This window comes from Rutidosis leptorrhynchoides, chromosome 1, assembly GCF_046630445.1.
Source record: "Rutidosis leptorrhynchoides isolate AG116_Rl617_1_P2 chromosome 1, CSIRO_AGI_Rlap_v1, whole genome shotgun sequence".
Lineage (NCBI taxonomy): Eukaryota > Viridiplantae > Streptophyta > Magnoliopsida > Asterales > Asteraceae > Rutidosis > Rutidosis leptorrhynchoides.
The window spans coordinates 46,037,032-46,046,713 of NC_092333.1; positions in this window are offsets into that span (position 1 = coordinate 46,037,032).

Consider the following 9,682-nt stretch of genomic DNA (forward strand, 5'->3'; position numbering starts at 1 on the left):
TTCGCAACAATGATGATAATCGAGACCCTTAGAATTCGATCATATGCGCTCTTCATAACAAAAAACAACTCCACAATAACGGCAAGCACAATTACAATCACCCATATCCTGTTAGGAATGAGTAAAATCTGCAAAACTAAAGTTGCAAATAAACCAAAGAATATCAAAGATTCTCAAAAATTCAAAATCTCAAATAACAAAAGTACATATAAACTACACATATAAGATAATGTATGAAACCATAACTTAGAAAATACAAACGATAATGAAGAGACAATCATGTGAAGATTGCAAAAATGTAATAAAAAGGTACATTCTAATGAACCATTTTCGGTTCTGCGACATACAAAGTAGCACCTACGCCTAAAATATGCACATAATTCCGTGTAAACATAACACATACCAAATGTAACAACCGTAAAAAGCTATAATTTTATGATTTTTTTACCTGTGGAGATTCCACAACTGAGGTCTGAAGACACACAATTTGTCAATAGGTACTTCAAAATTGATTCTAGCAAGACATTCAACATGAAAAAAGTGTACCTGCTAAAAGTAGATATTCGAAAAAGGTTTACAACAGCGATGGTGCGTTTTGGTGCCGATTCATTCAAATTGATTGAAGATTTACGCTGGAAATTATGGTTTCATGTTCTCCTTCAGTCGATTTCTGCCACTTCGATTGTCATAAGATTTTAATCCTTTCCTTTTTCCAATTTTGTTCAATCGACTGAAGATTCATGGCGGAAATTAAGGTTATTGTTTGGCATCGTTGTCGTAAGATTTTCTTTGCCCATTCTTAATTATTATTTATTGTATAAAATGGATTTCCTTTAATCGAAAACCGAGGTTAAATAAACATAGTGAAAGTGTAGCCTTAAACAACTACCTAGAACCACATCAATATAGATTAAAAAATTCCCTACAATCTATCTCTACAAAAATAAAATATAAGAAAAACATACATAATAGGGAGTATATGTTAATAAGTCTATTATTTATATGCTCACCTCAATATATTTCATAGCAAGTACAGTAGGTGATCCCTGAAACTATTAAACAGTAGGATGAGCAAATACTAATTGTTTTGTTTTTATAAGCTTATAAGAACACGCACGCAGCAAATACGAATTTGCAAACTTAATGAACAATCTAAAAAAAATTACAACTTAAGCTAAAAAAATGAAAACACATACAAAATGAACCTAAATGTGGATATTTTAATAAGACAGATTTGAAGGTCTGAGCACTACTAACATAGCCTATATACACCAAATTCGTAATAATATAACCATAAATCATCGTATAACCTATCACGTGGAGCAGCAATGATAAACCATTAACACTGCTTATTCAGACATTTTATCGAGTATGTGGTGGGCCATATAAATAGATCGACAAAATATGACCTTCAAATGGATGTAGATACTTAATAACAAATAAAAGCTACTAAAATCAGCCACTTTCAAGGCAGAAACAATCATTTTAATCAAATTGACAAAATGATAAAACCACATATTTGTACAACAACATAGCTTATCGACACATTTATAAAGCAAAAATAAAAAGATAACAATACATTTACATCCACCTTACCTGCTATTAACAACATCTTGGTATACCCGTTTTGATTTATCATGAACCTGTCTTCATTTTTGTTGGACTTCTATCCCAAGATAATATCACAGCAACTCTAAATCACTCATATCATGTATATCCTTCATTTGCTTTTTGACAACTCCTTTGCAAAGGAATGATGGCAACGAATTGATTTGAATCCCATCAAACCCTAATAACAAACCCAAGTCTTCAATCAATCTTAAAAAAAACAAATAATCAAAGATGCAATGAGAGAAAATTGTTAGAAAAGTAATACCTTCTACCGATTGAGACCGCGTAAACCCTAATTTTTTTTGTTTACCAAATCGGCTTACCAACGATTGGGAAGAAGGTGCGAGATCTGTGAGGATTTGGGAATTCCATCTCTTCTTGAAACACCACCACTGACGAAACCTTAATTTCCCACCTGACGGTGCTATGCGTATGTTTTGTGAGAGGTAGAGGGAGAGGAATGGGTGGATATGAAGAAGGTAAGTGGTAGAAGAGTGTAGAAGAGGTTTAGGAAGGAAAAAAAAAATCCTACAGTATAACAGTAAAGTGAGGGTACTATTATACTGTTGACGGCAATTAGTATATTTATAAATATTAAACTTTATCTATATGACTCGGTCAACCCTTAGACAAAACTCAATTAATCATCTATTAAACTCAGTCAACCAAGAACCCTTAGTCTGAAATGTCCCGTTCTTATTGATTAAAAACGTTCCATATTAATTGATTTCGTTGCGAGGTTTAGACCTCTATATGAGACGTTTTTCAAAGACTGCATTCATTTTTAAAACAAACCATAACCTTTATTTCATAAATAAAGATTTAAAAAGCTTTACGTAGATTATCAAATAATGATAATCTAAAATATCCTGTTTACACACGACCATTACATAATGGTTTACAATACAAATATGTTACATCGAAATCAGTTTCTTGAATGCAGTTTTTACACAATATCATACAAACATGGACTCCAAATCTTGTCCTTATTTTAGTATGCAACAGCGGAAGCTCTTAGTATTCACCTGAGAATAAACATGCTTTAAACGTCAACAAAAATGTTGGTGAGTTATAGGTTTAACCTATATATATATATATATCAAATCGTAACAATAGACCACAAGATTTCATATTTCAATACACATCCCATACATAGAGATAAAAATCATTCATATGGTGAACACCTGGTAACCGACATTAACAAGATGCATATATAAGAATATCCCCATCATTCCGGGACACCCTTCGGATATGATATAAATTTCGAAGTACTAAAGCATCCGGTACTTTGGATGGGGTTTGTTAGGCCCAATAGATCTATCTTTAGGATTCGCGTCAATTAGGGTGTCTGTTCCCTAATTCTTAGATTACCAGACTTAATAAAAAGGGGCATATTCGATTTCGATAATTCAACCATAGAATGTAGTTTCACGTACTTGTGTCTATTTTGTAAATCATTTATAAAACCTGCATGTATTCTCATCCCAAAAATATTAGATTTTAAAAGTGGGACTATAACTCACTTTCACAGATTTTTACTTCATCGGGAAGTAAGACTTGGCCACTGTTGATTCACGAACCTATAACAATATATACATATACATCAAAGTATGTTCAAAATATATTTACAACACTTTTAATATATTTTGATGTTTTAAGTTTATTAAGTCAGCTGTCCTCGTTAGTAACCAACAACTAGTTGTCCACAGTTAGATGTACAGAAATAAATCGATAAATATTATCTTGAATCAATCCACGACCCAATGTATACGTATCTCAGTATTGATCACAACTCAAACTATATATATTTTGGAATCAACCTCAACCCTGTATAGCTAACTCCAACATTCACATATAGAGTGTCTATGGTTGTTCCGAAATATATATAGATGTGTCGACATGATAGGTCGAAATATTGTATACGTGTCTATGGTATCTCAAGATTACATAATATACAATACAAGTTGATTAAGTTATGATTGGAATAGATTTGTTACCAATTTTCACGTAGCTAAAATGAGAAAAATTATCCAATCTTGTTTTACCCATAACTTCTTCATTTTAAATCCGTTTTGAGTGAATCAAATTGCTATGGTTTCATATTGAACTCTATTTTATGAATCTAAACAGAAAAAGTATAGGTTTATAGACGGAAAAATAAGTTACAAGTCGTTTTTGTAAAGGTAGTCATTTCAGTCGAAAGAACGACGTCTAGATGACCATTTTAGAAAACATACTTCCACTTTGAGTTTAACCATAATTTTTGGATATAGTTTCATGTTCATAATAAAAATCATTTTCTCAAAATAACAACTTTTAAATCAAAGTTTATCATAGTTTTTAATTAACTAACCCAAAACAGCCCGCGGTGTTACTACGACGGCGTAAATCCGATTTTACGGTGTTTTTCGTGTTTCCAGGTTTTAAATAATTAAGTTAGCATATAATATAGATATAGAAAATGTGTTTAGTTGATTTTAAAATTCAAGTTAGAAGGATTAACTTTTATTTGCGAACAAGTTTAGGATTAACTAAACTATGTTCTAGTGATTACAAGTTTAAACCTTCGAATAAGATAGCTTTATATGTATGAATCGAATGATGTTATGAACATCATTACTACCTTAAGTTCCTTGGATTAACCTATTGGAAAAGAAAAAAATGGATCTAGCTTCAACGGATCCTTGGATGGCTCGAAGTTCTTGAAGCAGAATCATGACACGAAAACAAGTTCAAGTAAGATCATCACTTGAAATAAGATTGTTATAGTTATAGAAATTGAACCAAAGTTTGAATATGATTATTACCTTGTATTAGAATGATAACCTACTATAAGAAACAAAGATTTCTTGAGGTTGGATGATCACCTTACAAGATTGGAAATGAGCTAGCAAACTTGAAAGTATTCTTGATTTTATGTAACTAGAACTTGTAGAATTTATGAAGAACACTTAGAACTTGAAGATAGAACTTGAGAGAGATCAATTAGATGAATAAAATTGAAGAATGAAAGTGTTTGTAGGTGTTTTTGGTCGTTGGTGTATGGATTAGATATAAAGGATATGTAATTTTGTTTTCATGTAAATAAGTCATGAATGATTACTCATATTTTTGTAATTTTATGAGATATTTCATGCTAGTTGCCAAATGATGGTTCCCACATGTGTTAGGTGACTCACATGGGCTGCTAAGAGCTAATAATTGGAGTGTATATACCAATAGTACATACATCTAAAAGCTGTGTATTGTACGAGTACGAATACGGGTGCATACGAGTAGAATTGTTGATGAAACTGAACGAGGATGTAATTGTAAGCATTTTTGTTAAGTAGAAGTATTTTGATAAGTGTATTGAAGTCTTTCAAAAGTGTATAAATACATATTAAAACACTACATGTATATACATTTTAACTGAGTCGTTAAGTCATCGTTAGTCGTTACATGTAAGTGTTGTTTTGAAACCTTTAGGTTAACGATCTTGTTAAATGTTGTTAACCCAATGTTTATAATATCAAATGAGATTTTAAATTATTATATTATCATGATATTATCATGTATGAATATCTCTTAATATGATATATATACATTAAATGTCTTTACAACGATAATCGTTACATATATGTCTCGTTTAAAAATCATTAAGTTAGTAGTCTTGTTTTTACATATGTAGTTCATTGTTAATATACTTAATGATATGTTTACTTATCATAGTATCATGTTAACTATATATATATCCATATATATGTCATCATATAGTTTTTACAAGTTTTAACGTTCGTGAATCACCGGTCAACTTGGGTGGTCAATTGTCTATATGAAACATATTTCAATTAATCAAGTCTTAACAAGTTTGATTGCTTAACATGTTGGAAACATTTAATCATGTAAATATCAATCTCAATTAATATATATAAACATGGAAAAGTTCGGGTCACTACATAGTCAACGTCAAATAACCCTCGGTCGGTGATTACTCGTCGATTACTCGAGATGTCTCGGCCAACAATCCATTAATCGGTCAACCCTCGGTCAAGAAGTATTACTTGTTCATAACTCGATCAACTGTGATTACTCGTCGATTACCATGGATGACTCGGTTAACATTCCATTAATCGGTCAATCCTCGATCAACAGGGATTACTCGGAGCTACTCAGGCAACATCACATAAAACGGTCAAAACTGGTCAATGTCAAACTTAACAACCGATTAATACCAGGTTACTCCCTGAGTTTCCGAATATTCCCTAAAAAGTCCCAACCAAGTACTCCCCGAATAGCAATTTTTGCAACTGGGGTCTAGATCTGAACTTGTTTTAAAGTGTGATTTTGGGAGGTGAGCAACAAAAACTATAAATGATACAAAAACTACAAATGATGCAGTACTTACAAGCAACCAATTTGTAACTGAGACACGAATATCTTTACCATTTAAAAGAAACAACGTAGGCGTTTTCACCTGGAAATATGAAACGGTCCGTGAAAAGCTGCCAAGCACAACGGTGTATTATAAAATAAGAGCAAGAGCATGATAAAAGAACATTCCGTAAGGCACGACAAAAGCAATTACTTTATTGTTGATGAAAGTACAATCTTTACATTGATACTAGTTTCACCGATCATTTATCTAGCCAATCAAAGACTACTCACAATTGTAATGTATAGCTACATTAGATGATACAATATTTCTGTTTCCATTCTGAGCAACGTGCAGTACATCTTGAGCACTTGTATAAAGAAGAGAACAATGTTACATAAAATTTTCTCTCAACTCTCCTTCCGATGTAAACCCAAAAGCCACTTTAATTTGAATTTTTTTCACCTTTTTTGAACCTCTACCGTGTTCCACCATACACCACCATCCAAAAAATTCCACCTGCTGTTCTCCGTTTAGATTTAATATTCAATTTCTACATTCATTTCAGCTTCATCTACAAAAGTTTAATATTCTCCAGCAACCATTAACTCCGACAACCTTCAACCAATCACTTAGCTTACAAATATATATTACTCCCACATCCGACAACATCATTTTCGTCGGCCAGCCTACTGGCTGAGGATGTTTTGATCGGCATGTCGAAGCCAAATGGCTATTCGTGTTCAACGTCGTGCGATAATCGAGTAACATCGTTTTTGATCTTCAACTTCCCGGATTCATGGTCTCGAGTAGATTGCCGGAACGTCTTCGAGAAGTACGGTACTCTTAAAGACGTGTTTTTTCCACGGAAGAGATTGTCGAGCGGTCAACGTTTCGGTTATGTTCGTTTTGATGGCATTATTGATGTCGATTCTTTCACAAAAACTTTGAACTCCATACAAGTTAATGGGAGGTGGATTCGAGCTTACAAGGCCTTGGAAAGAAATATAATTAATCGTTCATCGAGTATGGATCGTGAGAAAAAACTGAATGTCGATGGGTATGATAACTTTCCACCTGCTCCTTGGAGCCATGGGCTGTCCAATCCAACTAAATGGGAAGGAAAAAGCTTTGTTGATTCGCTTACCGGTTCTATCCATGAAACCAAGGTGGTTCAAATTCCTGTGAATAATCGTATCGAGATAAAGGTCGGAGGTAGATATATCGAAATCAATCTACCTGAATCGGTGAACAATCATAATCTCGTTTTTAGTTTTAACAAAGATCGATTTGCTTGGTCATTGGTCGAAGTGAATCAAATCGGTTTTGCTGCTGCTACCGGAGACGATGTAAAAAACTCTTTTGACAGCTCCAGTAAATCTCTGTCCAAATTAGAACCTGACAATGACACCTGCGTGGGAGATAATATTTTTTTCAAGTGAGGGAGTGAATTTTGGAACCTGTGATGCAGGTAACATGGAAAAATCTGGAGATGGATCACTTAATTTTGAATTTGCAGATGGAAAGAATGATTTTGAAGATGGTGAGTTCATCCCGGACGGTCAATTCAATACCGATGATTTTGAAGATGGTGAGTTCATCCCGGCCGGTCAATTCGATACCCAGGTTTCGTCCGATGAGTCTGATGAATTTCCGGTTGAGTCCTCACCGGAAATTATCTTAGATGTTGATCCGCCGATGTGTGAAACACAAGGGCCGAGAGTGGATGTTGTGATTTCCAAAGACGACTTTGCAGGTTTCGATAGTGGTTGTTTCGAGAGTACTGACTGCACGCTTGAGTCTCTTTCTTTTCTTCAAGTCCCAACGAAAATCCAATTACAATATGGGCTTGAGCATAACACCCCAAATGAGCCTGCCCATTCTAGTGAGGACATTTTTGCACCAAATGGGTTGGGCCTGGGTTCAGATGAACGTGACGTGGGTGATCCTTGTTTAAACAAAAGGGGTTGTGTCGAATTGCAGGACGTGACCACAGTTGCTCGTTTTCGTGTTAAGGAGAGAAAAATTCATTCATTGATTAAAAGTCATTTCATTAAACACGTTTGGGGTAGGAGAAATATGAAGCGTAGACGACGTCGGGAAAATTTTCGTTGGCATGAAAGATATTTTATCGAGAACGTGATGAAAGATTCGGATGAGGACGATGATGAAGTTGGTTGTTGCTCATGTTGTTCCTCCTGCGCGCCATCAGATTCGGATTCATAGTCTCCTTTACTTGTCGTCGGGTGTTTTTAGTGTCTTCGTGCTAATATCGCTTTAGTGTTCGAGCTTTGTTTTGTTTTGTGAGTTTTATTCGTGAGTTTGTGTGTGGTCTCGTATGTGTTTTGTGCGGTCTGTGTCTTTCTAGCTGCTTGATAGTGTAATTCGTGTGCTTCTTTTATCTTTATAAAAATCTTACTTGCCTTTCAAAAAAAAAAAAAAAAAAAAAAAAAAAAAAAATGTATACCTACATTGTTTCTTTTATATTGTTGAATGCTAGTGTAATTTGTCAAGCAAAAGGTTACTGACTAATCAAAACTCTTATGTGCCACTCGTATATTAATTAATTATTTATTATTATTATTATGTGAACTTTGTAATTTTGTTTGCGCCATGACAAAATTTTACATCTACTTGTTCCATATGGTATATTTTTCTGCCTAAGCATATATATGCATATGAGGTGAGTTATGATAGATCTTTAAACTAACCATTGCATTTCATTTCCAGCTTTATTATCTTAGGTGAGCTTAGTGTTTGTGTAGCTAATACTAGTTAAGTCAATTATTTGGCTACTTGAATCAATAACTAATGACCTATAAACACAAAGACCAATATCATCATTTGCTATTTTATTAAAATAAAACCCATGCCGATTTGGTCATTGTACATTTTCTTTGTAAATATAAATTTTGTAACATATACCTCATGCCCAAAGCAAGCTTCAGCAGATTTTACAGAACATGCTTTTAATGAGACAGATTCATGATAACATGGATTCCTATCTTCTGAGTGATTGTGACTGCATGAACCATCATCCAAACAGTTCAATTGCTCCATCGTACTGGCTCTTATCAACCAAGGACTCAAATGCCTAACAACATAATGAACAATGTTAGTCTGTACCCAATTACAGTTACAATGAGTTACAAATTTAGCATAAAAGCAATAAGCAGTCAACAGAAGGAAAAGGAACTAAGTAACATTCAAATTCAAATTAAGGTACAAAGCACCATAAGACATAGCGGCAAAGAAAGAACAAACCTCCCAAATATATCAGAGACCAAAACCCTAATTTTTCAGCAATCAGGGTTTCCAACAAAAACGATGAATCTGATCAAATCCATTGATCAAACACACACAGATAAGCCTTAGGTATTATACTATTTTCCGATATTTATCTAGATTTAGTACTCAATTTAATAGCTTTATTGAAACATAAATTGAAGTAGGTCAATGATGAATGAAAATAACTAACAAGCGGGTATTCGATATTCTGCGAGAAAACTCGGTAAATCGAGAGTAGTAAGTAAACGGAAATCCCCGTTTATCTACGAGAAAATCCGATAACCCGATAATAATTATTAAGTAAATGAGAACTCGACTGTCATACAATAAGTGTATCTATTATTTTGAACCCCATTAGCCTTAGTTTATTTGAACATAGCACAGGTATCCAACTCAATTTTTTTTTTTTTTTTTTTGTTACTCCATAAA